Source organism: Hyaena hyaena, unplaced genomic scaffold, assembly GCF_003009895.1.
Source record: "Hyaena hyaena isolate Hyena2069 unplaced genomic scaffold, ASM300989v1 scaffold_548, whole genome shotgun sequence".
In the NCBI taxonomy this organism is placed as follows: domain Eukaryota; kingdom Metazoa; phylum Chordata; class Mammalia; order Carnivora; family Hyaenidae; genus Hyaena; species Hyaena hyaena.
Window position 1 is genome coordinate 1049255 of NW_024081181.1, and position 27200 is coordinate 1076454.

The window sequence follows — 27200 nt, forward strand, 5'->3', positions numbered from 1 at the left end:
ATCCCCGGGCTGCTCCTTCAAAAGTAAGCACTTCATCTACATAGAGAAAAGCGTGTGAGCATCTTGAAACAGCAAACCGAGCCCAGCACCTGACCCTGACTCCCCACAGTCTCAACAGCAGGTCCCACACTGAGTCCCGCAGAGCTCATCTCTGACCGAGGAACCACGTCCAAGGCGGATTAAGAAGGCATCTCAGGATGTGCCCTCCTGAGATGGAAGAAGGGGGCACAGACTGTGATGGTTCGCCACGGGAACGTCTCCGTCAGTTCCAGGTTCAAGGCAGAGCCATCTCTACACAGAGCCCACCCATGTCCTTCTGCTTCATCCGCTCTGGGCACCTGGGACAGCTCACTGCTGAGCCAACAGCGTGGTAAAATCTGGACTTAAGTTTGGTGTGGTTGGGACCAAGGCCCAAGTGTGACTGCTGCACCATGGGCACTCTGCCTCTCTCCCCGTCTGACAATGCTCAGGGGCCGGGCTGCAGCTGCGCCCTATCCTGGCTAGCCCGCTGCCGCCTTCTCTTCCTCTCTGCTTCCTTGCTGGTCCTTTGTGCTGCAGCGTCCACTTCAGTGTCACCTGCCATCTCCCTGGGAAGAGCCTCCTACCCCTCAGTCACCGCCGTCTCCTGTAAACAGACGACGTCCTGGCTGGTGCTTGGACTGAAGGAGCCAGCTGCACGCCCAGCCTCCCTGGGGCTGTGACAAAGGTCAGCCCCCTACTTGCTAGTGTACAATGCAGGTTTACATATTGGGCCTTGGTGGGCAATGAGGAGCCAGGCCGCATACACCCTCCATGATCCAAGGAATGGAGGGACTCGTGGCATGGTAAGGTCAGATTTCTGAGGAGAGCTTTTCTCCTCCCCGGGCCCCCGCAGGCATGCCCTCAGGATGTTTGGCAAACACAGAACTTGGGGACATCCGGAACTTCACCATCCCTCACAGAGGACAGAGGGAGCCCACAAACCCTGGGACTTCAGGGCAGGGACATGGTCACTGTGCCTCCCCGGAGACACTGATGCCTTTTCCACCCTCAGAACCTCATGGGTTTTTCCTTTAGTTTGGAATAACCGAACAAATGTTCTGAGCCTACATCCATCTCCATCGTTACACGCTCAGTGTTGGTCATCTGACACCTGGTGATAATACGCCACACCTATCGAGTATTTATGGAGTCCCCATCACAAAGTGCTTTCTGTAAAGGACCTTATTTAATCCTCACAGCATCCTGCAAGACAGAAGTCTCATTTTACAGATGAGGCAGCCAAGGCTGTGAGAGGCTAAGTGATCTGAGGTAGCACACAGCCAGTGACTGGTGCTGGGATTCAAATCCAGGTCTGACCCTGATCCTGTGGTCACAAAATACCTCAGGAAATAATACTAGCAGAGCACCTGGCACTCCTGGTACTTTTATAAACCAGCTTCTCTGCCTCTCCTTTTGGAGACAAAGGATAAGTGTTTTGTCATAAATGTCAAAGTGACTTCGCTTGGCTTCTGTAGGCCATTTCCTCACCTCGTACATCTGAAGTGCAGACGTTAGCATGTGGTGTTGGTAATGCCATCAACACTGGTTTTTGGCATCATCATTCTGAGAACCCTGGGCTGCAAAGGCAGCCCGCTGGGGTGGACCTGCCCAGAAGCACTAGAAACTTGCCTTGTTGTCTAAAGTTAAAGTCCAAATGCCAGCAAATTCAGTCATTCTGCTGGATACCGGCTAGTCCTGCACCAAGCATTGCAGTCCAAGGGTCAATGCGCCCTCTCTTCTGGCACCCTCTGTACTGGGCCTGAAGGTCACTTCCAGGAACAGGGCATCAGGCCCCCAAGTGAGGTGAGCACACACATGGAACATCATCATGACAGAAAACCTGCTTCAGTTCCCAGGAGTAACTATTCAGACTCCACGGCCATCTGGCTGCCATTTCATAAGCTCTTTGCAAAATCTGGTTATAATTCTACCAAGTCATGAATATTAGTTGATTCTTTTAAGGTTTAGCTAAGTGAATTGAAGAAAATTAAAATACTTGCTAAAGCTTACCACAACTGAAAATCAAAAAAGGCTGCAATGCTCACATAAGGAGAAAGTGTTATGGGGAGGGGCATCTAATTTTAGGGAAATTAGAATAAGACAGAAGAACTCAGAGACAGCAAAGCTTTATTCATGTGCATGGATGGTATGTGTACAGAATGAGATAACTCAAAACTGTTGTTAAATTATGGCTTATTACGGGGCGCCTGGATGGTTCAGTCAGTTGAACACCCGACATCAGCTCAGGTCATGATCTCGAAGTTCGTGAGTTTGAGCCCTGCATCAGGCTCTGTGCTGACAGCTCAGAGCATGGAGCCTGCTTCAGATTCTGTGTCTTCCTCTCTCTCTCTGCCTCTTCTCTACTCACTCTTGTCTCTCTTTCAAAAAATAAATAATTAAAACATTATTATTTTTTAGATTATGGCTTGTTACATCAATTTATGATGCAAACCAGTCTAAGATACCTTAGACTAGAAACACTGCTTTACTACAAGAATCCATTTACAAACTACCAATTTATGTGCTAATTACCAACATTTATATATACTTCTCAAATAAGACCCTGAAGAAAGAACAGGAGACCAAAAAAAAAAAAAAAAAAAGTGTCTATGTGGCTTTAGTGACATTCTTCAAAAAAATGAAACAACATATTTTCTAAATTTTTCATCAGTTCCAAAAAAACAGAATCCTTACATTGTATTTCTTACTGATTTGTCATTCTTCTCTGGGGAACGTCAGAAAGCTGTGCACATACTGGCTGGGCACATGGTCCGTTTGCTCCTGTAAGTGTCACTGTAGGTGGGAATAAGCGGAAGCATGAAGAAAGGATCTGCCCACAGCCATCCAGTCTAGCCGATGAGGAAAAGCAGCGTGAGACCTGCTGTGCTCCAGGTCCCAGCTCAACCCAGCACACCTTATTTTCCTTCTTCTAATATTATTGTTTTTCTCAGTTTGTCAAACGTTAATGATAAAAAACTTCAAAATGATGTTTTATACAATGCTAATACATGTTAATAGCAAATCTGTGCCTTTAGTTTCTGTTCGAGAAGGGCTCCTTTCTCATTTATCAAGGTTTTGCTATAGAATTCCAGAAGTCTCTATGAAAAAAAGCACCAGGCCATTGTTGAAAATCAAAACTCATCAAGCCCTGAGGTCTGAAGGGCACTGCCTAGGAAGAGACCCACAATGGGCAAAGGATGTGCCCCTTCCACAGCACCACATCACTAGCCGCCCCCCCCCCCCCAGACAACGAGCACTGTGGACTGGAGGAAAGGTATGAAGAAATGCCACAAAACCACATTTTCAAATACTGTTGAGTCAAAAGGTCTTCTGAGTAAACTCCTTTGTCAGAGTTCATTTGAAAAAAAGATTCTTCTGCTTTAAAAACCCTGGTCTGTTCAATCCATTCACCTTTCAAACAAGAAGAGTGAGACCCAAAGAGATGAGGATATAGCTGAAGTCCCTGATTATTGACCTTGCTTGCCAGGCACAGCCCTCTCCCACCCTTACATCCATGGAAGCCTCCTGAGAAAGTGGGCGAAGAAATGGAAAGAGTGAGCCAGAGGCAGTGCTCAGTTCAGTGTCCCATGCCCCATCACCACCCAAACTTACCTCCTCGTCATTGGTTTCATTTCACAAAACCCTCGAAAAGGTCTACATGCCACATATGACTCAATATTTTTGTTTTTCATTTCCCTTTTTATGGTAACTGAAAACACCCTAAAAGGTAATAAAAAACAGGATTCAGAGTAACTGCATCATCTGCATTCAAGAGGGCAGAAATTTTAAAATTATAATATTGGCACTTTGGGACATGAGGGTACGAACATGAGCCTATATTCAGCACTGCATTATCCAAAACCACACTGTATTTGTGCATGAGGCCTAAATGCAAAATGCAATGAATGTTAGGAAATATTTAACACAAACAAATACTCAGAGCCCTGCTCACAGGCCACATCAAGCCCCATTCAGGGTACTCAGCTTGTATTAGAGGGAGGGGAAAAGCCCTTCATGTGCTGAATCTGTAAGTGACCTCAGAGAATTCATCAGAGGAAAGCACTGCGATACCCCCCAGAGTAAGTCTTTGGTGTCCTTCACCCAATTCGTAACTTGAAGAGCCTATTTTACTTCCTATCTCATAGCTTACCTCTCCTTTGCAAAAAGCAGTCAAGTGTGTGGACTGTCCCAGGCAGGGCTGACTTAATCAAGACCCCTCCTCAATAGTCTCTGAATGTCCCTAAAGGAGGAGCACAGCCCTCCTCTCCCACACGATTCTTATCACTGGACACAGAGCCCATGTTCACTGAACTCGGTACACTCCTTCCCCAGAAGGCACTCCCAAGTTCCAAGACCTTAGAGAGGGGTCAGGGGCCAAAGCTCCTTGTGTTCTTCAGGTAGGAAGAAAGATAAGGGATAGAGTGGCATCTTGCTTTGAACCTGGCATTTAATGATTGGGCTGCACAAAACTCACCCTGGACTCCTCATTCCACCACAAACCTTCCCAGAATAACAAGAAATCTCAGATGAGGAGACGTCATGCTGCCCTCAACCACTCATTCAAAATGTGCAGAGCCCTCTCACATCTCCTGTGAAACTTGGTTTGCCACTGGTCAGAACACCTGTCTCTACCGGACACTTGGCCATTGTCCATCCTCGCTGCAGCCAGGACCTTTCTCATTATCCAGTGAGCATTGTTTGGGAATTTGATGGGTCCCCTTTCCAAGCTCTTACTTAAAAATTTTTTTTAATTTATCTCACCACCATCCTTTAAAAAATTTTTAATGTTTGTTTGTTTGTTTATTTATTTATTTATTTATTTATTTATTTCTGAGAGAGAGAGAGAGAGCGTGAGCAGGGGAGGGTCAGAGAAAGAGGGAGACACAGAATCCAAAGCAGGCTCCAGGCCCTGAGCTCTCAGCACAGAACCTGACGTGGGGCTTGAACCCACAAACCATGAGATCATGACCTGAGCCGAAGTCGGATGCTTAATTAACTGAGCCACCCAGGCGCCCCTCACTACCATCCTTTTAAAGATTTAAACAGGAATAGTTTAACTCCCCAATTCTCAGTACTCAACCCTCTATCCAGCTGAGTAACATCACAGAGCAGTTAGACAAGTTAAAAACATGTAAAAAAAAAAACAAAAAAAAAACACTGAGTCAGCTGGCTTTTTGGGGAACTACCATTCTGCTTCCCATCTGCTTTCATCACATCACAGGGACACCAGAAGGCATGACGAGCAGGTGGCACCCAGGGCTCCATCATCAGCTTTCCAGGCTCGTGCCACCACCACTGAGTCAATGCCCAGCTGAAGCCAGTGATGGTCAAAAGAGTGGGCACAGCCACTCACTAATTCCATATCTGTGTTTCATCAAACATTTCATCCATCCCCAGAATAATTTGTCAGAATACACATAAACTCCAGTAAGATTTCTCATCCCTTACATTAACTCTACTTTCAAGTAAACTTTATGGCATCATTTCTTTCTCTTTTCTACACCTTCCTAGGATTGATAAGGTCACTTTTTCATACCAGATTGTGGGGGGTGTGGGGGGCCAACTCCAAATATCATCCATGTGGCTGCTTACTGGCCCTTCATGCCAATGAATGAAGAGGTGCAGCAACATGAAACCCTCAAGAAGGGAAAGAAGAGGCCCACAATCAAGGAGTGACCAGCAAATTCTCTACTGCTCTAGAACCACTGTCGCCCTGACATCTTATTATGTCTCTTTTTCCTTTAAGCCTCTCAAATTTTACAAGATGTAACTTAGCAGTATTTTCTTGCAAGGGCTACAAACCAAACTTGGAGCAGATGCCCTCAAACACCTAAGCCAGGTGAACTGGGGCCCACTGGACAAAGGCACAGGACCATGAGGCTGGACCCTACCCTCCATACCCTCACTGTGAGGGACCATGTGTCCTTCTTTGTGCATCTGGACACTTCCCCCATATAGGGGTCAGGTCTGACCCGAGGCCAATGCAGTGAATTCTTCCTCACAAACTCAAATGTCCAGGGGTGGGGACTTTGCCCAATCAGAAGTGCATGATCAGTTTCTTTGCAATGGTTCCTTGGATCAGCCCATATAAACTATGTAATCTGATGAGTTTTTCTTTTTGCTTTGGCTGCCAGGAAGACCAGAGCTCACTTTAACATCAAAACACAGCTGTGTCCCCACTGTTAACAAGGCATTTCCAGTGTAACTGAAACATCTGCACTCCAAACCTTTGCCAAAATGTTTGACCTTGAGCAGCCTGCAACTGAACTCCAGATGACTAGCTTACTGATGGAGATCTACAGGCCCCCTGAGTTGTTCCAATCTGTGATATTCTCTACATTATTTTATTTACTCTTCCCAGCCTTAAAGGGTAGGCACTGAAGTCCCCTATTTTCCTTTTGAGGAAACTGAGACTCAGAAATGTAGCTTAAAAGGGGGCATGTCAGGGGTACCTGGCTGGCTCAGTCAGTTAAGCATCAAACTCTTGATTTTGGTTCAGGTCATGATCCCAGGATTGTGGCATTGAGCCCTGCATCAGGCTCCGTGCTGAGTGTGGAGCCTGCCTGGGATTCTTTCTCTCTTTCTCTCTCTTTCTCTGTCCCTACTCATGCACCCTCCCCTCCCCGACTCACATGCACATGCTCTTTCTTGGGATTCTCTCTCTCTCTCTCTCAAATTAAAAATAACGGGGGGGGGGGGGGGGGGCATGTCAAGTGCTCACTCCAGGAGGAGCCCCAGGTCCTACCCTAGCGCCCAGTAGGTCTCAAGAGAACCACATCCAGAGCCTTTCACCATCAACCCAGGAGAGTTCGTCCAACAAGTGGACAGCAACATGTCTGTAGACTAATGTCTAACCTACTTCATGATTTAAGGGAGACTTTCAGATGGCAAAGGAGCACAGTGACAAGAAATGTAGGATCTGGAAACTGGCTATGTCCTTCTGGGAGAAAGTAACAAGAAATTACGGCGTTTTAATTCACCCACTTGGGTGAAAGGTATAGAGGACTTGGCTTCATTTCAACATATAGGCAAGTGTCCAGTATCATGAAATGTCCACCTGCACCAGAGATGGGGAGTCCCTGCAGCATGAACTTTGAGCACAGCTTTTGACCTTATAATAAGTCAATGCCAGCAACACGTAAATGCCTTTGCAAATATATCCAGCTAGCTGCCCTCCATGCCCTCTGCAAGCAATTGGTCACTGGACAGACACAGCCTCTGTCCCCTAAGTAATAATAAATGCACTATCTCTGAGGTACTCAGAAGGCCAACTAGAGAGGAAAGCGACTGGCTGGAAAGACCCTGGATAGCAACCCCAGCCATCAGCGCCACCCAGAGGCCCAGCTGCCCCCAGTGCCAGTAGCCAGCAGGGGTGAGCACATGCGTCTTCTAACCTTGGGGCCACCATCATCACACACTCTCCCAGGGTGGTATCTGTAACGAGTGTGTATGAGGAAGGTGGTTACTGGCAGGCAGGAAGGTAGACCAGGCGTCCCTAATGCCCCCACCTCACAGGTGACAGAATCCAGAACAAGTGCGGGAGGACACATAGCTAAGCAGCCCCCAGAAGTCCACAGTGCTACCCTCATGCCTGCTTTTCCCATCTGCAGACCCCAGAGTCCCTGTCCGCAAAGGTTTCTTCCACCTGCACACCACACACCAGCATGGGGAGTTGATCCCATGGCATTTAGTTATGGGCAGAGAAAGTCAACTTTCTTTCTATTGCTTGATTTATTCTTGCTTAGTTTTCTTGGAGAACGGTGCCCCTTAGAATCGCTCCTGTGATCTGCTAACGGGTCAGGCAGGTGGCTGATTCATGTTGGAAATACAAGGACTCTTTAATGAAAAGTACTTCTAGGAAAGTTGAGTCCATGGCTGTAAGCCAACATTCCCTGTCTGGTCTCTGAAGCTGCCTCAAATGTCCTACCTGGCAGCACTGTTCCATCTGCAGTGTTGCAGACATTTTTTAAGGACTGTACATCAAAACTAATCAAAATGCCCTGGAAGAGTCATGACTCATAACCTATGACATTGCCACCACAGCACTGGGCACCCAGGAGTGGATGAGAAGCCCAGCAGGGAGTGCCATGAACCGAAATGCGTCCAGTCTGAGGGACTCTCTAGCGCCCAGACCAAGAGGAGGCGGTCACTACCCTGGCCACCACCTAGGAGGAGACAGGAGTGACTGGTCTGAACCAGGAGGGAAAGCTTTGGGATAGTACACTGTAAGGAACAAAACTCCGCAAACACCAGAACCTGAGGTCTGTACTAACAGCATCTTCCAGGAAAGACCTCCCAGAACCCTCTGCCACGCTCCTCCTCACAGCAGCAAAGCCCCCTTCACTCAGAGAAGGACCAGCCCTCTGCCATAGGGCCATTCTTTGATGTGGGGTGCAGCAGTAAGCTGGCACCCAAAAGAGAGGCCCAGGGATGGAGTGTAAGGTTGGTCTGTAAATTCTCTTCGTCCAACACGAGGACAGGCATGTACAAACAGGACTTGGGTTACCATGGGACAGGGGGGAATACTGGGTAAACAATGTTTGTATCAATGATTCAGGCTTTTTTTTTTTCTATTTCTTTTTTTTTTTAATTACAAATAGTTTATTGTCAAATTAGTTTCCACATAACACTCAGTGCTCATCCCCACAAGTGCCCTCCTCCATGCCCATCCCCCCCTCCCCCCCACATCCATCAGTCCTCAGTTTTTGTCAGCATTCAAGAGTCTCTCATGGTTTGCCTCTCTCCCTTTCCCCCACCATTTCCCCCTTCTTCTCCCCCTTGTTCCTCTGTTAAGTTCCTCCTAATCCTCCTATACGTGCAAACATATGATATTTGTCCTTCTCTGCCTGACTTATTTCGCTCAGCATAACACCCTCANGTCTTGTTTGGAGCAAGAAGCAAGTACTTCAAGAGGGCACATTAAGTGTGGATGTTGAAAACCCAGAGAATACCCTTTATAAAAAATTTAATATATTTTATTAACATTTTTGTAATGTTTATTTTTGAGAGAGAGAGAGAGAGAGAGAGAGAGACAGACAGACAGACAGACAGAGCATGAGCAGGGGAGGGGCAGAGAGAGACAGAGGAAAACACAGAATCTGAAGCAGGCTCCAGGCTCTGAGCTGTGAACATAGGGTCTAATGTGAGGCTTGAACTCATGAACTAAGAGATCATGACCTGAGCCAACATTGGTGATGCTTAACCGACTGAGTTGCCCAGGCACCCCAATTTTTTTTATTATTTATTATTTTTAATGTTTATTTGTTTTTGAGAGAGAGAGAGGCACAGAGAGTGTGTGGGAGGGGCAGAGAGAGACAGGGAGACACAGAATTTTAAACAGGCTCCAGGCTCTGAGCTGTCAGCACAGACCCTGACACAGGGCTTGAACTCGGGAATGGTAAGATCATGACCTTGGCCTAAGATGGACACTTAACTGACGGAGCCACCCAGGTGCCCCTATATTATTTATTTATTTATTTTTAAATTTATATCCAAGTTACTTGGCATATAGTGCAACAATGATTTCAAGAGTAGATTCCTTCATGCCCCTTACGCATCTAGCCCATCCCCCCCCACAACCCCTCCAGTAACTCTCGTTTGTTCTCCATATTTAAGAGTTTCTTATGTTTTTGTCCCCTTCCCTGTTTTTATATTAGTTTTTCTTTCCTTCCCTTATGTTCATCTGTTTTGTATCTTAAAGTCCTCATATGATTGAAATCATATGATATTTGTCTTTTTTTGACTGGCTTATTTTGCTGAGCATGATACCCTCTAGTTCCATTCATGTAGCTGCAAATGCCAAGATTTAATTCTTTTTGATTGCCGAGTAATACTCCATTATATAATTGTACCACATCTTCTTTATCCGTTCATCTATCGATGGACATTTGGGCTCTTTCCATACTTTGCCTATTGTTGATAGTGCTGCTATACACATTGGGGTGCATGCGTCCCTTGGAAATAGCACACCTGTATCCCTTGGATAAATACCTAGCAGTGCAATTGCTGGGCCGTAGGGTAGTTCTATTTGTCATTTTTTGAGGAATCTCCACACTGGTTTCCAGAGTGGCCGCACCAGTTTGCATTCCCACCAGCACAAAAGAGTTCCTCTTTCTCCACATCGTCGCCAACATCTGTTGTGGCCTGAGTTGTTGATGTTGGCCATTCTGACAGGTGTGAGGTGGTATCTCATTGTGGTTTTCATTTGTATTTCCCTGATGATGAGTGATGTTCAGCATCATTTCATGGTCTGTTGGCCATCTGGATGCCTTCTTTGGAGAAGTGTCTGTTCATGTCTTTAGCCCATTTCTCCACTGGGTCTTATTTGTTTCTTGAGTCTTGAGTTTGATAAGTTCATCATAGATTTTGGATGCTAACCCTTTACCTCATATGTCATTTGCAAATATCTTCTTCCATTCTGTCGGTTGCCTTTTAGTTTTGCTGATTGTTTCCTTTGCTGTACAGAAGCTTTTTATTTTGATGAGGTCCCAAAAGTTCATGTCTGCTTTTGTTTCCCTTGCCTCTGGAGATGAGTTGAGTAAGAAGTTGCTGCGGCTGAGGTCAAAGAGGTTCTTGCCTGCTTTCTCCTCGAGGATTTTGATGGCTTCCTGTCTTACATTATGTCTTTCATCCATTTTTAGTTTATTTTTGTGTATGGTGTAAGAAAGTGATTTACGTTCATTTTTCATGTCACTGTCCAGTTTTCCCAGCACCGTTTGCTGAAGAGACTGTCTTTATTCCAATGAATATTCTTTCCTGCTTTGTCAAAGATGAGTTGGCCATCTGTTTGTGGGTCCAATTCTGGGTTCTCTATTCTGTTCCACTGATCTGAGCGTCTGTTCTTGTGCCAGTACCATACTGTCTTGATGATCACAGCTTTGTAATACAGCTTAAAGTCTGGGATTGTGATGCCTCCTGCTTTGATTTTCTTTTTCAAGATTGCTTTGGCTATTCGGGGTCTTTTCTGGTTCCTTACAAATTTTAGGACTGTTTGTTCTAGCTCTGTGAAGAATGCTGGTGTTATTTTGATAGATATCGCATTGAATATGTAGATTGCTTTGGGCAGTATTGACATTTTAACAATATTTGTGCTTCCCATCTAGGAGCATGGAACATTTTTTTCCTTTTGTGTGTGTATTCTTCAATTTCTTTCATAAGCTTTCTATAGTTTTCAGTGTAAAGATTTTTCATCTCTTTGGTTAGATTTATTCCTAAGTATTTTAAGGTTTTAGGTGCATAAAAATCTATTTTTAAGTCATATGTGCACTTGGAATGCAGACACACAAAACAGAACAGTTGTCCCTCCTGCCCCAGGAGATTTGTCTCTTCGGATCCAATTCCTCTGTAAATAATGCAAGGGCAGTGGATTCACAAAAGGCCAACAGATCTAGAGACTCCAAGGGAAGGAAACCCAGAGGGTACAAAATATGGGCCTGATATCAGTTACAATGACAGCACTGAAACAAATCTAAGACCAGCAAGGGCCAGGCAGCTGGGAACAGGGCTCAGGCAGCCACTTCCTGGCCTGGTCCCCACAGACAAGCCCCCACCCACGACACCCGCTGTGCAGACCAGGAGAAGATGTGCTACTACTCATCCAAACTGACATGGAGCTCACAGGCTACCAGCAGATTGTGATGAGACCACAGGCATACAGCTGTAATTAAAAATGAACAAGATAAAACACCTGCTCGTGGTCCCTCAGCTCCAGGAGGCTGACCTCATCACACCCTAGATTCAGACGGCTCCATGCTCCTGCCCCTCTGCACCCCAAAGAGGCTGCACGGGGTACCAAGTAACCCAGACCTCTGGCCCCACTCCTTTTCAGCTCAGCTGCTAAGGCTCGAATGCCAGTCCCAACCATGGCAACTCAGCATTCCCCATGGAAGATGCCTCTATAATCCCACAGCCCTCCATGGAATCTCCTAAAGACCGTTCCGGGGCGGGGCGGGGGGGGAACCCAAGCAAGCTCTGTCTCCATGGATGATTGAGACAAACCCTCCTGTCTCCTGTTTCGTCTCCTCTATGCAAAGACCACCGCTCATGGATATGCTGCCCCGTGGACAAGCTGCCATTCTCCCACATGTTGGGGGAGGAGGAAGACAATGAGGAGAAGGGGGAGGAGAGGGGGAAAGGGGCAGGGGAGGGGAGGAGGCCCATGCAGGGAGAGATGGGAAAGTATTGTGAGCATAGACTGGCCACTGCTGATCTGGACCAAGTCCCAAATCTGCTGCTATATTTCCCCATCTGTAGGTTTCATCATCTGTACAAATAAATTTATTGTGAAAATAAAATAAGAAAATGCCCATAGAGCTTTGAGATTGCTGTAAATGTTAGTTACTATTATTGCATGGATTTTAAAGTATATTTCTACAACTTGCCCTTAACTAAATAGCTGGGTTGATTTGACTTGGTGCTTGTTTTAGGAGATATAATGCTTTCTCTTAATTTCCCCTGATGGCAATGTGGGGGGGGGGGGGGCTGCTCTGAGCCAAGACTGAGAGCCTGAAGCTCTGAAGTGCTTCCCTCTCTGTCTAGTCCAGAAGGAATATGAGCCTTGAACAAAGCCCCAAGGCTGGGATTTTTCTCCACTGCCTGCCCTGAGTCCAAGAGCTCCAGCAAGCTAGCTCCACTGAGAAGGCTGAGAACCAGGTGATTCTAGGATCCACTCACAGGCTTTCCTATGAACCCTCCGTGTCCCCAGGCTTTTGGTGCTACAGCCAGACCCCAATGTGGCTCTCATCGGGAAACTGTTCATGAAAACTTGATGCAGCATCTCTTAATATGGGCAGTTTCTGAGCCTGAAATGAAGCAAGTCCTTAGTTAAATAAACACCCCCCTCTACCTGCAGGAAATAAAATCCCAGATAATCCACAAAAGGTGCTACAGGGTAAAAACAGTCAGATTCAGTCAGAGAACTCTGCCTACCCCACCCCCCACACTAGCCCTCAGGGCACAAAAGTCCAATTAAAGTCAAAGAACTATCTGGGATCAATGTAAGTGCGCTCTCCATTCCAGAGTGACTGAAACCAGGAGATGACAGTGAAAGTCATAAAACCCTCCAAGGACACTGGTAAAGAGAATGGCAGAGGCTGCCCCTGATTTTGGGAGGGGTGAATTTAGGACAGACAAGATGCAGAACAAAAAACCCAGCAGGATCAGGAAGAACCTGGCTTCTTGAGGGTGGGGACTGCATCTGCTGTCTTTGGTGTCCAAGTGCCCAGCCAAGCCCAGCATGCAGGGATGGGTCCGTTAAACATGGATGTTCGAGGGATAATTCCAGTTTTCTTTTCCTTGTTTTTATCCTCTTCCAAAGACCTATTATTGGAAGAAACTGTGGTCCTTCCCTGGAAAGCAAAATCCTCAGCCCTGCTTCCCCAGCCCCATGGGAGTACCATGGGAAGGTACTCCACCAGTGAGCACTTTGGACCGTCCTCCCCTAGAGATCCAGGGCTGGCACCCCAGGGCTGTGCAAGCCTGGCATCAGGCTAACCACCTAACTGAAGCAAACCGAGCTGAGTTGCTTTCCCCATGTTTTCTGTGGATGAAAACCTCAGTCTGTTCTCTTGGTGAGGCACATGAGGGAGCGTGAGGCAGGCTGGGGGGTAAAGCACAAGCTAGCACCCCCTCCTACCCCAGGTGGGACCTATGTAATATTCCCTGGACACTCCCAGCTACCCCAAAACAGGAAAGGACAAAAAAATGGTTACACTGATAAGAGTTTCTACCAGTATACCAGATAAAGACCATCTCATCATACCCTTCAAGTCCAGAAACTCCCTACTGTCTTAATGTTAATGCTTTGCTAGAAGGAAAAACAACCTTAGCTTGACAACAGCTAGGCCTTCAGTAAGTCTCTTTGGAAACTCTCTCTTGACTTTTGTTATACCCAGATCGCAGTATCCTCACCGACCAGAGACCACCAGGGAGACCGAGTCACGCATGCAAAGGCAAAGGGCTTTATTACGGGCTTAAGCTCGGGCTCACAGACCTCACCAGCACCGTGGATCCGTGCTGAGAGCCTCGAACAAGGGCAGAGTAGGGTTTTTATGGGGTTTGAGACGGGGGAGTTACAGAAGTTGTGACATGGGAAGAGTGATCCAATCATAATAATTCAACATCACTGACAGCGGGTTTGACCATACACATTGTCTAGAGTATTCGTTACTTTTGGCGGCATCCAATTACATTTAGAGTACCTTTAAATTCAACCAATCACAGAGGGAGTCTAGGGTCTTGTTAGGTGACTAACAGGTTAACTTTAACATTAGGTAACAGGGTCCTATCTATAGTTTCTATCTCCAGGCCTCTCCCTTAGTAATGTGGAGGGTGGTCGCTGGACTTTCCTGATTGGGTGTTGCAAGGGTGGTTTCTCCTGCCTTGGGCAGTGTGTAACTGCCTGATAGTTTCCGGGAAGCTGAAACTCAGGCCTTCTAGTTCAGAGGGGAAACTTAAAGCCTGTCATGGAGTCAGTTTGGTTTAGACGTTTAGACTTGTGGCCTTACACTTTATCTTCCCTGACTCCATAAAATGGTCACGCACGCACGCACACACACACACACACACACACACACACACACTAACAGTGCAGCTCTTCCTGCCCATGGGTCCTGTCCCCTTGCTTTAATAAAATCACCTTTTTGCACCAAAGATGTCTTCAAGAATTCTTTCTTGGTCATTGGCTCTGGACCCCACGAACCCCACCATCACCCCAAAGCTTCGTCACTAATCATCCCCTCCCCGAGGCCCCACCACTGTCCACATGGCAAATCCCCTCTTAAATAACTCTACAGGACGATCCACCTTTAGCCCAGCACTAACACTGCATTCTTAGAGTCAAAGCTGATATGTTTGATCACCTTTAACCAAGACTCACCCCAAGTCACAGCCTTCCCGCTTTAGCCTTTGTCTTTAGCACACTGCCCCTGGGGGGTGTCTGGGCAACAAACGCCATTAGTGGGTCCCAGGGACAAGGTTCAGCATGGGCACCCAGAGGGCCATCTCCACTAATGTTCTCAGGCACCAAAAAAAAATGTAGGTGGGTCTGAACCAAAGGAGCTTGTTAAAGCAGAGATGCACAAAGAGGCCATGAAGGCAGAGTGAGGGGTGGTGTCCATAATCCAGCACAGAGACGGACAGGTTCTTCCCCTCTTCAGGCCGGTGGAGGACAGGTTCTTGACCCTCTCTACACATCAATACAAGACAAGAAAAAAGCAATTCTGGAATCCTATGAAGGGCTCTCAACTTCCATGGGCGGAAGCCTCCTAGACCAGAGAGGCAGGAAGCTCCCAGAGCATAAGCACAGACACCAGGCTGAGGAGGAGGAAGCGGGCACCTTCTCTGGCATTGCTCATTAATCTTCATGACAAATGGGGATTTCCTCACACTGTTATTCTGTATTCAGAAGAGGAGCCGCATGCTGAGATCAGCCAATACATCAGAGCAGCATGGGTCCCAAGGCCCAGGACAGCTCAAACCCAGACCCCTAATGCTGACCACAGGCCCAGCAGGGCAGAGGCACTGAGAGCTGAGGGGCCGGCTTCCCAGAGCCACGTGTGGGAATAAGGTCTGGTTCTGAGAGAAAATTTTTCTCTCACATTTTCTTTGTTCTTCCTTAACCCATCTCAAAAGAAATAAGTTATGGGGCGCCTGGGTGGCTCAGTTGGTTACACTTCTGACTTTGGCTCAGGTCATGATCTCACAGTTCTTGAGTTCGAGGCCCACATCAGGCCCTGCGCTGACAGCTCAGACCTGAAGCCTGCTTCAGATTCTGTATCTCCCTCTCTCTCTGCTCCTCCCCTGCTTAGCTGTGTGTCTCTCTGTCTCTCTCCAAAATAAAAGAACGTTAAAAAAAGAATTAAAAAGAAAAAAGAAATAAGTTATATATTTTACAATAAAAACTAATCTTTATTCCTCTCATTACACAGTGTTTTCTTAAAATAAAGAGAAGTAAGAGCACCTGGCTGGCTCAGTAGGTAGAGCATGCATCTCTTAATCTCAGGGTCCTGAGTTCAAGCCCCACATTGGGAGTAGAGTTTACTTAAAATAATACATACATACCTACATTTTAATAGAAAAATAAATAAAGAGAAGTAAAAAGAAGATCACAAAATGCACTGCCAAGTCCCACTCACATACAGATACAGACAACACCATAAATATATAATTTTTTTAAATCAGAACTGGGTCAGATTTTTTTTTCAGACCTATTTTTTTCCCTCTTCAAAACAGCATAATTCCACCTTTCAGGTCAATAAATAGCCAAGCAGGCCTGCATTACATAGGTATGCCATTTATTTACCCCATTCTCTCTTACTGAACACTAATTTCCAAAGACAATCATGGCTGTTCCATCATACAAAGAGCACCAAACAACCACACAACAACACATCATACAGAGATGAGGTAAGTCTTGACACAGCACCTAACTGGGCTTCTGCTTGGAATGTAGCCCAGCATACAGCTGGGGAAAAGAATGCCTGGCATGTATTGTCAGACCTTTACAATCAAGACTTCCCTTTGGGACCCACACCAGGTTCCCATGGCCCCACATCCCCATGTTCTCACACTTGACATCAACAGAGAATGCATATGGGCCAACTAACCCGCTGCTAGGAACCTAGGTCCCCAGAACTTCACGAGGCCTACAAGTCAAGATGGACTCTACCAGGACATCTAAGCAATGGGGATATGTTATGAAACTAAACTCACCTTGCTGCTTTCTTTCCATTTACATATTTTAATTTTTTATTGTGTTAAAGAACACGTAACATAAAAGTTACCATCTTCATCATGTCTAAGTGTACAGTCCAGTAGCGTTAACTATATGCATATTGTTGTGCAATAGATCTCCAAAACCTTTTCATCTTGCAAACGTGAAACTCTATTCCCCTCCCTCAGCCCCCAGTGCCCACCCTCTCTTTTCTGCCTCTATGAATCTAACTTTAGGGACCTCATAAAAGTGGAATCACATAGTACTTGCCCTTTTGTGACTGGCTTATCTTAGTATAATGTCCTCAAGATTCATCTATGGTGTAGTAGATGTGAGAATTCCCTTCCTTTTAAGACTGAATAACATTCCATTGTAGAGACCACACTGTTTGCACAGAACAATCACTGCATCTGTGGATGGACACTTGGGTTACTCCCACATTTTAGCTACTGTGAATTGTGCTGCTATGGAATGTAGGGGTAAGATATCCTGCCTTCAGTATTTGGGTATACACCTGGAAGTGGGTATATGTTGATTTTCTATTGTGTGGTTTCTAATGATGTGAAAAACACTCAGAGTAACAAGTAAATGTTTTGACCTAGCCAAGGGACAAAATAAAGGTGTTTTTTTCCTCATTAATTGTTAGATGAAAGTGGAACTGATATTTATTGGGAACCAACTAAGAGCAGAACTCTCAGCTTAACAAATGAGAATGGAGGGGCACCTGGATGGCTCAGTCGGTTAAGCATCCGACTTCGGTTCAGGTCATGATCTCACGGTTCGTGGGTTCGAGCCCCGCATCGGACTCTGTGCTGACAGCTAGCTCAGAGCCTGGAGCCTGTTTCAGATTCTGTGTCTCCCTCTCTCTCTGACCCTTCCCAGCTCACGCTGCCTTCTCTCTCTCAGAAATTAATAAATCATTAAAAAAAAATTTTTTTTTTTAAATGAGAATGGGTGACCTTGCTCACTGCATGCTTGGAATGAGGCATTTCATCCAGGCCTCAGAGTGACCCTTTGATGCAGGTAAAGCCTCTTGCCTGGCTTTCATATGAAGAAACCTACCATATGCAGCAGTAAAGAGGACAGAGCTCTGTGTATAAAGGCCTTTGAGAACAGAAATCGACGGGCACAAACTGTCATCCCTGAATGTATAGCTAAAAATATCTGGCTTGCCAAAAAATGAAGAGAAAGCTGCATCAAATGTCCTTAAGAGAAGTCAGCTGTCTTAACTTTTGTATCCTTCCCTTTAAGGGGCAAACAACTATTACAGTAACTCAGAATTTGCATTCCATGAGAAATCTTGCCCACGTGGTGTTCCTTCAAGTGTGACTGGGCATTGAGTAATTGACTTGGTGTTTGGTTCATCCATGTTGAGAAGGTTCACTGACCTCGACACAAGGTAGGCATTCTGTAAGTGGGAACTGCTCTGTTGGTGGGCAGGGTCTAGGAGTCAAGAGCCCTGTGTTCTAATTTTAAATTCCCCCATGCTTGCAAACTTGACCAAGTCAATAAATCTCAAAAATGTAGAAAGATTAAGTGGATCAGGGCATGCGTAATTATTCCTGTGGTTCCTTGAAGCCAAAATAGTCTAATGGTTCTAGAAGTAACAACCCCAACAATTCTGCTTAACATTTCAGGGTATCTTTCAAAATTACAAATCTTGCAACACCTATCGCTATAGAAAAACTAATGACTCAGGTCTGAGAGGTAAACACCTGCCCTGGCAGCTATTTGGGGAAATAGCCTTCTTTTGTACACACGCCTTCTTTTGTAACACGAGAAATGTATGCTTCTGTGGACTATGGCAACTTCCAACACCTGTACATTTTCTTTGAATACAAAAGACTTTTTAAAGAAGAGGCCAAATGGTCTTATACACACCAGCAGGTTTTAATGTTATTTCATTTTTTTCTTTTAAAGTAAGCTGAAATTTTTTCCTGATTCCCAAGTAACAAGGGTTTTATTTCTTAGTTTATCAGTTCTAACACTGATTCAGACCTCACTTTCTTAAGTTGGCCCCAGAAATGCAAACTTGAAAGTCTAAACTTCAATCAGAAACTGCATTTTAACATGTCCCCCCACCACCACCAACTCAGTCACATCTCAGTTTGAGAGTCCCTATGCAAGACAAGACACTCTCAAGGGGCAGACAGCCACTTCCGAAATCATCCGCAACCACACTGCCAACACTTGGCTGAAACTCCGCAGTGTGAGTGATTGTGGTCACAAGAAAGGAGCCTGAGGAAGCTCACAGACCAAAGTCCCTTTTGATATGTTTCAACAGGGGGGAGACCGTTGACCTCAAATCTCCCTCTTCCTGGTGCCAAGTGGATTAGCAAACAGGCCAACAGACACATGTCTTAGGAGATTTCATGACCCCGAGGTGGGGAGAGGGGTACATAGCCCAACATCCACCTTCCCTTCCCATGAGAAGCCATCATGAAATCAACAGCGACAACAGCAGCAAACAAAATCCAAGTCGGTGCAGCGACACCCAGGGCCTGTCTACATTACAACACCCCCTCCATCTCCCACAAATAAAGTCAGCGATATGTTAAAGCTCCTGATTATTAATAGTCCATTTAGCACTTTAAAAGCAGCACCGCTGATCTTCACGTGGACAGCCTGTACACTTGCTCTGGAGGCCTGAAGAAGAATGTGTTGAGTAATATACCATGAGAGTGAAGCTCTTCAATTACCGCTGATCTTAATAATTCATGAAGTGCATCTTCTGTTGTACCACCAACCCCACGGGTTACACAGACTTGGAAGGCTTGCAGCAGGCAATTCAGGATCGATGATGGGATGAACATTGCCAGCAGCCCATGCCAAAACATAATGGGACCAGGCTCAAAATCTCGTATGTGGATGGAAGTAGATTAACTAAATACCAAACAAAAGACATAAAAAGCCTTCTTTATACTAAGTACAGGTCCTTCAAAAGCACAGAATGTCTCCCTGATCCTTGCCAGCATCAGCAGACAGCAGAGGCTGGAAGCTCAATCCTTCCCACATAAATGGTCCCCCGGGGAAAGAGTGGTTCTCCTGGCTGTAGAGGAACTGCCCACCCTGGCCAACCCTGATGCACAGAGAACCCCCTCTGCCTTGTGCAGACAAAGAAGCCCCCCAACCCACCCCCCAGCACGGAGGGACCTGAGAGCTTGCCACCAGAGCAGGACTGCAAACTCACAGCTAAAGAGCTGGGCGTGGGAGGGGAGGGTCCTGAGGTGGAAAAGGCAGAATCTCGAGAACTGATCATCCAGCATCAACTATTCACCAACGACCTGTTCTTGAACTTCGACACAGCAAAGATCCAAATGGAATGGACACAAGGTGGATCAGTAAGAACCAAAAGCACAACAAAATACAAGCCTGTTCATACAGCAGTTTGCAAATGATGATGTTTCATAATCTGAAGTTTGGGTGAGGCGGTGCCAAGACCCAGCTGGTACAAGCTGAGAAAACAACTGGGCTGTAAAACCCTGGAAATATGACTTGATTACAACAAATATTTCTCCCAAACATAGCTAATTACACAGCATTCAGCTTCTCCTGGCAGCTCAAATAGGAACACCAGACGTGCATTCCTGCTTCCAACATTTGGGCATCTTTGTAGGCTCTGGCCACACCCCTTCTGTGAACCCCAAGGCCTGAAAGAGAGGAAGGGGACCCCAAGATCCTCTAGGGAACTCTATAGGTCCAATCTCACTCACCTTCATCTTATCCCCTAATAAACTTTGAAAGCGTGGTGAGATCTTTGATAAAATCCCTGTTTTATAATAAGTGGCCTTTTTTATTTACAGGATCCAGTATATATTTTTAAAACCTGCCAATGGGGTCATTTTTTTATACTTGTATATTTATTATGATGATTAAGAGCTCAGACTCTGAGGCCAGTGCCTGAGTGTGTCTCCTACACAGTGTGAGGGCTCCATGAGATAAAGGGCACAAAGGGCACTGAGCAGTGCTAGGCACTCAGCAAGCTCCTGATGGGAGTTAACGGTCGCTATAAGTACTAATAACCAGATCTCTGGAGGCTGTTCCACCTCATTCTTCTCAACAACTGCAAGGCTTGGCAGTATAAATATGGTACATTTAACCAGTCTCTTGTTAAAAAACTTAAGTTGTTCCTAGGATTATAACCAAAAGAAATGCAGCAGTAAAGATCCTTGCACAAAATCTTTTCACATGTGTGCAAATAGGTTGTAGGGCAAATTCCTAGCAGTGGCATTTCAGGTCATAAAGTTGTGTGTTTTGTGATGAATATAGCCAACCACCCTGGAAGAGGCTAAGGTGACTATTCGCACCAAGAGGGCATGAGAGTGGAGCCACCCCACACCCTCACAACTCACCGCAGCGCTCTGTGAGGCCTGGGGACCACACAGGAACACAAACAGCACTTGGCCCCAGGGTGGCACATCAGCAGGGACCCAGGCGGTGGGTTTCCTAATCCCAGCTGTCCACCTGCATGCTCCTGAGACCACCTGCCTTACTTAATCTCCCCCACTAAGTCCCCATCTCTGTTTAGACGCACTTGGTACACATTTGTTTCAGGGCAAGTAAGAAACTGACAGGTAAGGCCCAGAGACTGCCTGGCTCAACCATTAGGGAGGGGGTCCGCAGCCCCAGGAATGGCTCCTTGGTGTAAATCAGCCAGGAACATGAAGTGTGATAAAGGCCTTTCTAGAGCAAAGAGAAGTATGTGCAAACCCAAGAATGAGGCCAGGGGACACGCAGGGGCCTAAATCATCCCTGTGCACACATGCTTGCTTCTTTTTTTTAAAAAACATATGTTTATTTTTTTATTTTTTGGGAAAGCGCAAGCAAGGGAGGGCCAGAGAGAGGGGGACAGAGGATCTGAAGCAGGCTCCATGCTGGCAGGCTGACATCAGCAAGCCTGACGTGGGGCTTGAACTCATGAGAGGGGAGATCATGACCGGAGCCAAAGTCAGATGCTCAACCAACTGAGCCACCCAGGAGCCCCCATGCTTGCTTCTTAATGGGATGTGCATTCGTGAGAAGCTACAGGCAGACCCTTGGTCGAGATCCTGCCCTATATGCTGCCTTTATACAAATTGTACACAGCCCCAGGAATGCTGAGGTGGCTTAGAAAACGATATCGTGGGGAGACAAGGACAGGACAGACAAGCATGAAGCTTCTCCTCTATAAAGCCATGAGGGCCCCAGAACAGAAGGCAGACCAGGCTGCACCTGGGTCTGGGTGTCAGGATCCAACTGTACCTGCAGCAGCTCTGCAGCTCGTGTGGGCAGTATGTGTGGCTACCTGACATCGACTGTCAGAACAGAGCTAAGTGAGTGACTTTCGAATAAGCCATATGTCAGGGGAGCTCTTCAGAGAGCCAAGACCCATCCTGCGGAGAAGACAGAGCCTCCCTGCCCCACTACCCCACCTGGTCCAGCACTAAATGGCCGTGTTCACAGAAGTGCAGCTTCCCTTAGAATTCCAGCGTGGTGAGGGCCGCCAAGTCCACATCCAAGTTCCCATGTGGGATATGCGGCCTCAGCTGACAGACAGTCCCGGCAGAACCCACTGGGAGTAGACATGTGGGTCCTGGAGGGCCAGGATGCCCTTCTGTCATGTCACTCTCCACACAATGGACAGAAACACTCTGACTCAAGCCTCAACACGACTGCCCCCCTTATACATGAGGAGGTTGTGGCATGGACGTGCTAAGGGACTTCGCGGTCACCAGACTCTGGACCCACTCATTAACCACAGCTCTATCCTCTAAGTCATTTCCTTTCTCTTAGCCATCCCCTGCTTATAAAACCTCTCCCTGAGGTTATGAATGGTTTTGATGACAATGGAGATCAAATTACTTGCTTTATCCACAAACATCATAAGGTCCCGTTAGCTCCTAAGTATTCTGAGACAAGAACGGTAGTCAGAGGGTCACCAGTGACACTGCAGACCCCTCTCCAGGCCAGCGGCACAACCCCACCATCTGCCTTCCCTGACCTGGGCCAGTCCAGGTCTGTAACCTCAAGGCACCTGATGTCCCCATATGTGACCTTTAAAAGTAAGGGGGCTCTTGGGGCGCCTGGATGGCTCAGTTGGTTAAGTGTCCAACTTTGGCTCAGGCCATGATCTCACAGTTCATGGGTTTGAGCCCCGCATCAAGCTCTGTGCTGACAGCTCAGAGTCTGGAGCCCACTTCGTATTCTGTGTCCCCCTCTCTCTCTGCCCCTCCCTCGCTCACGCTCTGTCTCTCTCTCTTTCTCTGTCTCTCTCTCTCTTCTCTAAAATAAACAAACATTAAAAAAATGTTAAATAAAAGTGAAGGGGCTCTGGACTTTCTGAGCTACGGGGCTGCCCTCCTTTAAGCATCTCCAAAGAAGAAAAGTACTTTCATCATCATTTCATCTGGTGGGAGGAGGGTGGAACAACCCGCACAGGAGGTGTCACACCTGTCCTCCTCAATTTAGCTGTCCCCATTGTCACAGGCTATCTGACAGCTCTGTCATCATGGAAAACACAAAAACCACAGAAATGATAACAAATTAAAGGAAGCTAAATGGCTTTTATCCAAGTGAATGAATGAAATGTCTCCTGCACTGCACTTCCCTGGATATTTATGATGTTTATTCCAATCTTTTCTAGGCCAGAAAATTCCTGAGCTCACGACAGGCCGTCCTGTCACCATGACAAACAAGCTGGCTGAGCCCAGGCTGTGCCTGCGATTGCATTTTCCACCCTCCAAACAGAATATATGAGACATTACGCAGGCAGCATTTATTTTAGGAAGGCTTTTCATTATGGCGATGTAAAATGTCAAGGCTGAGACACAGCGGGCTCTTTCCAGACCTGCAGGCTCCCTCATTATCTGACAAATGCATAAGTTCCTGCCATGTGATGAGTGAGCTGGCCCACCCCTCAAAGGAGACAACCCAACATCCAAGTTAATCAACCTGGAAGTGCTGGAGGAGGGACGAATCCAACATGGACACAGCCCTCCAGAACCAGGCAAGACGTGGGGAGTCATATCCAGGACGGAGGTAAGAGGCAGGGCGTTGTGCTGGGAGCAGTCAGAGAGTTAGGAGCAGGGAAATAGTAGGGAACTCTTGGGGGAGGGAAAGACTCTGGAGAGGGTCCTGGCCCAGGACACAGGCACCACGGCCTAACCAGACACGCGGAACAGAGGTGCAGGTCATCCTGGAGGAAAAAATGACCAGCACACTGCTAGCTATGTCCATCACTGCCGCTAAGACATGCATACAGGAAGGTGACTCTCACCTACTAGAAACTGTATACCTATGAATATATTTAGTTCAGCTTCTTTATTTTATAGATGAGGGAAAATGAGATCCAGAGAAAGTAGATAATTTGGTCACTCATAACATAAGGAACCCCCCTGGTTTTTTGCGTTACTCCCAGAAAGGAAAGAATACTAAAACTTGGTGTTGGGAGAAAAACCAACAACTTTTAGACTGCATTTCCTTTTTCCAACACATTTGAGGAAATGTGTAGGGAAACGAGGTCTTCAAATACCGGTGTCAATCATGCACCTGACTTATACTGCACGGAACTGTGATATTTACCACAAAGACTCTAAACACCCTCCTGGAGCAATCCCACTCACCAATCACACTTCAGAGAAATATTCCTTCAATATGATAACTACAGTTAACACAGCCGCATGGTATGTTTAAAAGCTGCTAATAGAGTAAATTATAAAAGATCTCAACACAAGGAAAAAAACATTTTTATTTTCCCTTCTTTTTGGTTTTTTTGTAGCTGATGAGATTATGATGTTAACTAAACTTCATGTGGCCATCATTTCACAGTGTACGTTAAGTCACTATGCTGTACAACACCTTAAACTTACACAGTCTGGTATGTTAACTGTATCTCAATAAAACTGAAAGAAAAAAGGACATATTCCATAAAACAGTGGTTTCTATTTTTTTTATTTCATAGCCTATAGGCATGTTTTTCTTTCAATTTCAGGGGAACCTACAGAAAGTTCCTAAATCTTTGGGTTTCCAATTTAAAATGCTTACAAAAACCCCTACCACCTGGTATCAACAATCACTAACTAATAAAGAAATAAATAAAATCTCAGAATTTAAACAAGTCTTAAATGAGTAAATCTGATCCGATGGGAAGGAGCCACTCATCGTCCTGCAGTGTCAGGGACACCACGTCTGCTCCACGCTCACCAGGTGACCAGGTTTGGTCCTCCAGGCAGCTCAGTGGAAATAATCCACACTAGTTACTCCTTGGGTGCACACCCCCAAGGTACTACCCTGACCTCTGGGTTATAAATCAGGTGTCCTGAGAGAGTGTGGACCGGATACCCAGAACCAGATCATCACTAAGCAACCTAGAAAGAAATCAAGTTTGGGCCTCCACAAAACCCAGGGCAACCCCAGACGCCCTATGCTCTATTTCCCTGATGCTTGAGGACCTAACACAACGTTCATCACTGCACTTTGGGGCAGAGAGACAGACACGGGGCAGCTGGGTAAGCCTAGGGTCATGCACCCATCCGCTTCCCACAAGGAAGACGCCTGGCTATTCACTGTAAAAGGAGACGTTTACTCAGTCACCCGGTCCAGGAGATGGAGGAATGGGAAAGGCTCACACACAATGCAAACCTATCTGTCATTCTCCCTGCTGGAAAAACCATAATCTCACAATCCAAAGCCAGGAGAATAGGGTGCCTCATCTTTCACGAAGCCTCTCAGGGAACCGGCTGTCCCTCTCACAGACCGATAGTGGAGTCATCCTCTGCTGCTGCCACAGTCCCCACGGCTGCCTACCACACTCCCTCTTTGTTTTCCTGACCATCTAAGTACACCAGCAACGGTAACACATTGTCCATCTAACTTCTAACCCCTCTACTACCACTGAACACCTCAGCGCTGTCAGAAAATGCAGAGCGCCAGATCCAGACACAAAACTGATGAGGGAAGAGCCCTGCTTCCAAAGCTGGAAGAGCATCTGGCTGAGAGTGATGTTTCCTTCCTGTGCTTGGGTTAAAAAGAGTGTATGAGGAGCCCAATTTCGAGGGCCTTCTCTCATCATAAAGCAGGTGGTGCTCTTCTCCCCCTCCTCTCCCTCCACTTCCCCCTGGGGCTTCACCCACTCCGGGTCCCAGGACTCGTGCACCTCCAGTAGGTCTTAGGGCAGGGGTGCTACCCCCGGACTGGGACCCACATATCAGAAACATAGGGAGACTCTGAACAACACGGGGGCTATGAGACAAACCGAAGTCACCAAGAAGGAAACTTGTGACCCTGTGCCCAAATCTCACACAGAGTCAGGTGTTGCCCTCCACTCACAGCCTGGACCGTGGGCCCAGAAGGTCACAGCTCACCCGGTGTCACAAGCTGGTCTGTGCAGTCGGGACAACAGCTGAGCACTCACACCCCTGCCAAACGACATAGCCAAACATATGTCAAATCTAGACAAGAGCTCTTCCTTTTCACTCTCATTTTTATTCCATGAACACTTCACCTTCTGCTTTTCCGAGCTGTTAATTCATGACATGGCCCAGAGAAGCAGCCAAAGGTCATTTCCACAACCAAGCCATGCAGAGACAGAGCAGAGAAAGAAAATAACCCCACAACCCTGATTGGCAAAAGTACCTAAAGATGACAGGTCCCCTTTTAGCCTTTCAATGCTGATCTACGGAACACTTTATAAACTGGTAGATTGAGGTCAACTGTAGTTTGCAGCTGAGGAAACACTTCATAGCGCTGAACCTGAGGTGGCAGCCACCATGCAAGCCCCACAAGACCCAGACAGCAAAGTCACAAGCACTGTGAGGAGGAGGAAGGCCATGCCACAGGGCCCTCCCCAAAATGCTCTTCGCCTGGGAGCCACTACATTTGCAAGCACTTCGTGTGGTGTGTTTTCAAGCTGGACCTAACACTCCACCTAATAAGTCTTCAATTTTTACTCAGTTCCCTATTTCATGTCGTTTTATTCTGCCTGTGATTGTTTTTGTTTGTTTTTGCATGTTGCTATTTTGTAATAAGGCCTGTATTCGTCACCACATCTAATGGAAAGTATCTAGTTCTTAAGGGTCCCAAAAGGTAAAAAGCCAACTTCATAGGTACCACCTCCATTTTCCTGGCAAGAATTAGGAAACACAATGAAATAAACGTACATGGAATTTAAAAAGTTGGTACTTACTCACCAAAATCTTCTTCTACAGATAGTCGTCTTCTACAGATAAGAGCTTCCCAACCCAAGAGCAGAGGAATATTCTCTAGAATTATTAAGTAAATTAAGTTTATGTTCTTTACTCTAGAACAGGCACTGGAAATGCACAGGAAAGGTCCTGGTGCACTTTTGGAGACAAGAAGGTCTTGAAGGCAGGGATGGTTTGGGAAGGAGTGTTTGGGAAGGTCTTGGAAGGCAGAGAAAATTCTGAAAGACAAAGAGGGTTCTGGAGGGCAGAAAGGTTCTAGAAGACAGAAATTTTTCTGGAGGGAGGGA

At 46.4% G+C, this 27200-nt stretch overlaps 1 protein-coding gene and 1 long non-coding RNA gene across 2 annotated transcripts in view; both read right to left on the reverse strand.

Annotated features, from left to right (window-relative positions):
• The window catches only part of PTPRN2 (protein tyrosine phosphatase receptor type N2), a 754508-nt gene that overhangs the window by 708701 nt on the left and 18607 nt on the right, over positions 1-27200 (reverse strand). The window lies entirely within an intron of this gene.
• LOC120247825 lies at positions 2373-27084 on the reverse strand. Its single transcript, XR_005532420.1, has 3 exons — positions 26895-27084; positions 2716-2814; positions 2373-2399 (listed from the first exon to the last, which is right to left on the reverse strand). It is a non-coding gene; the product is annotated as an uncharacterized LOC120247825 (long non-coding RNA).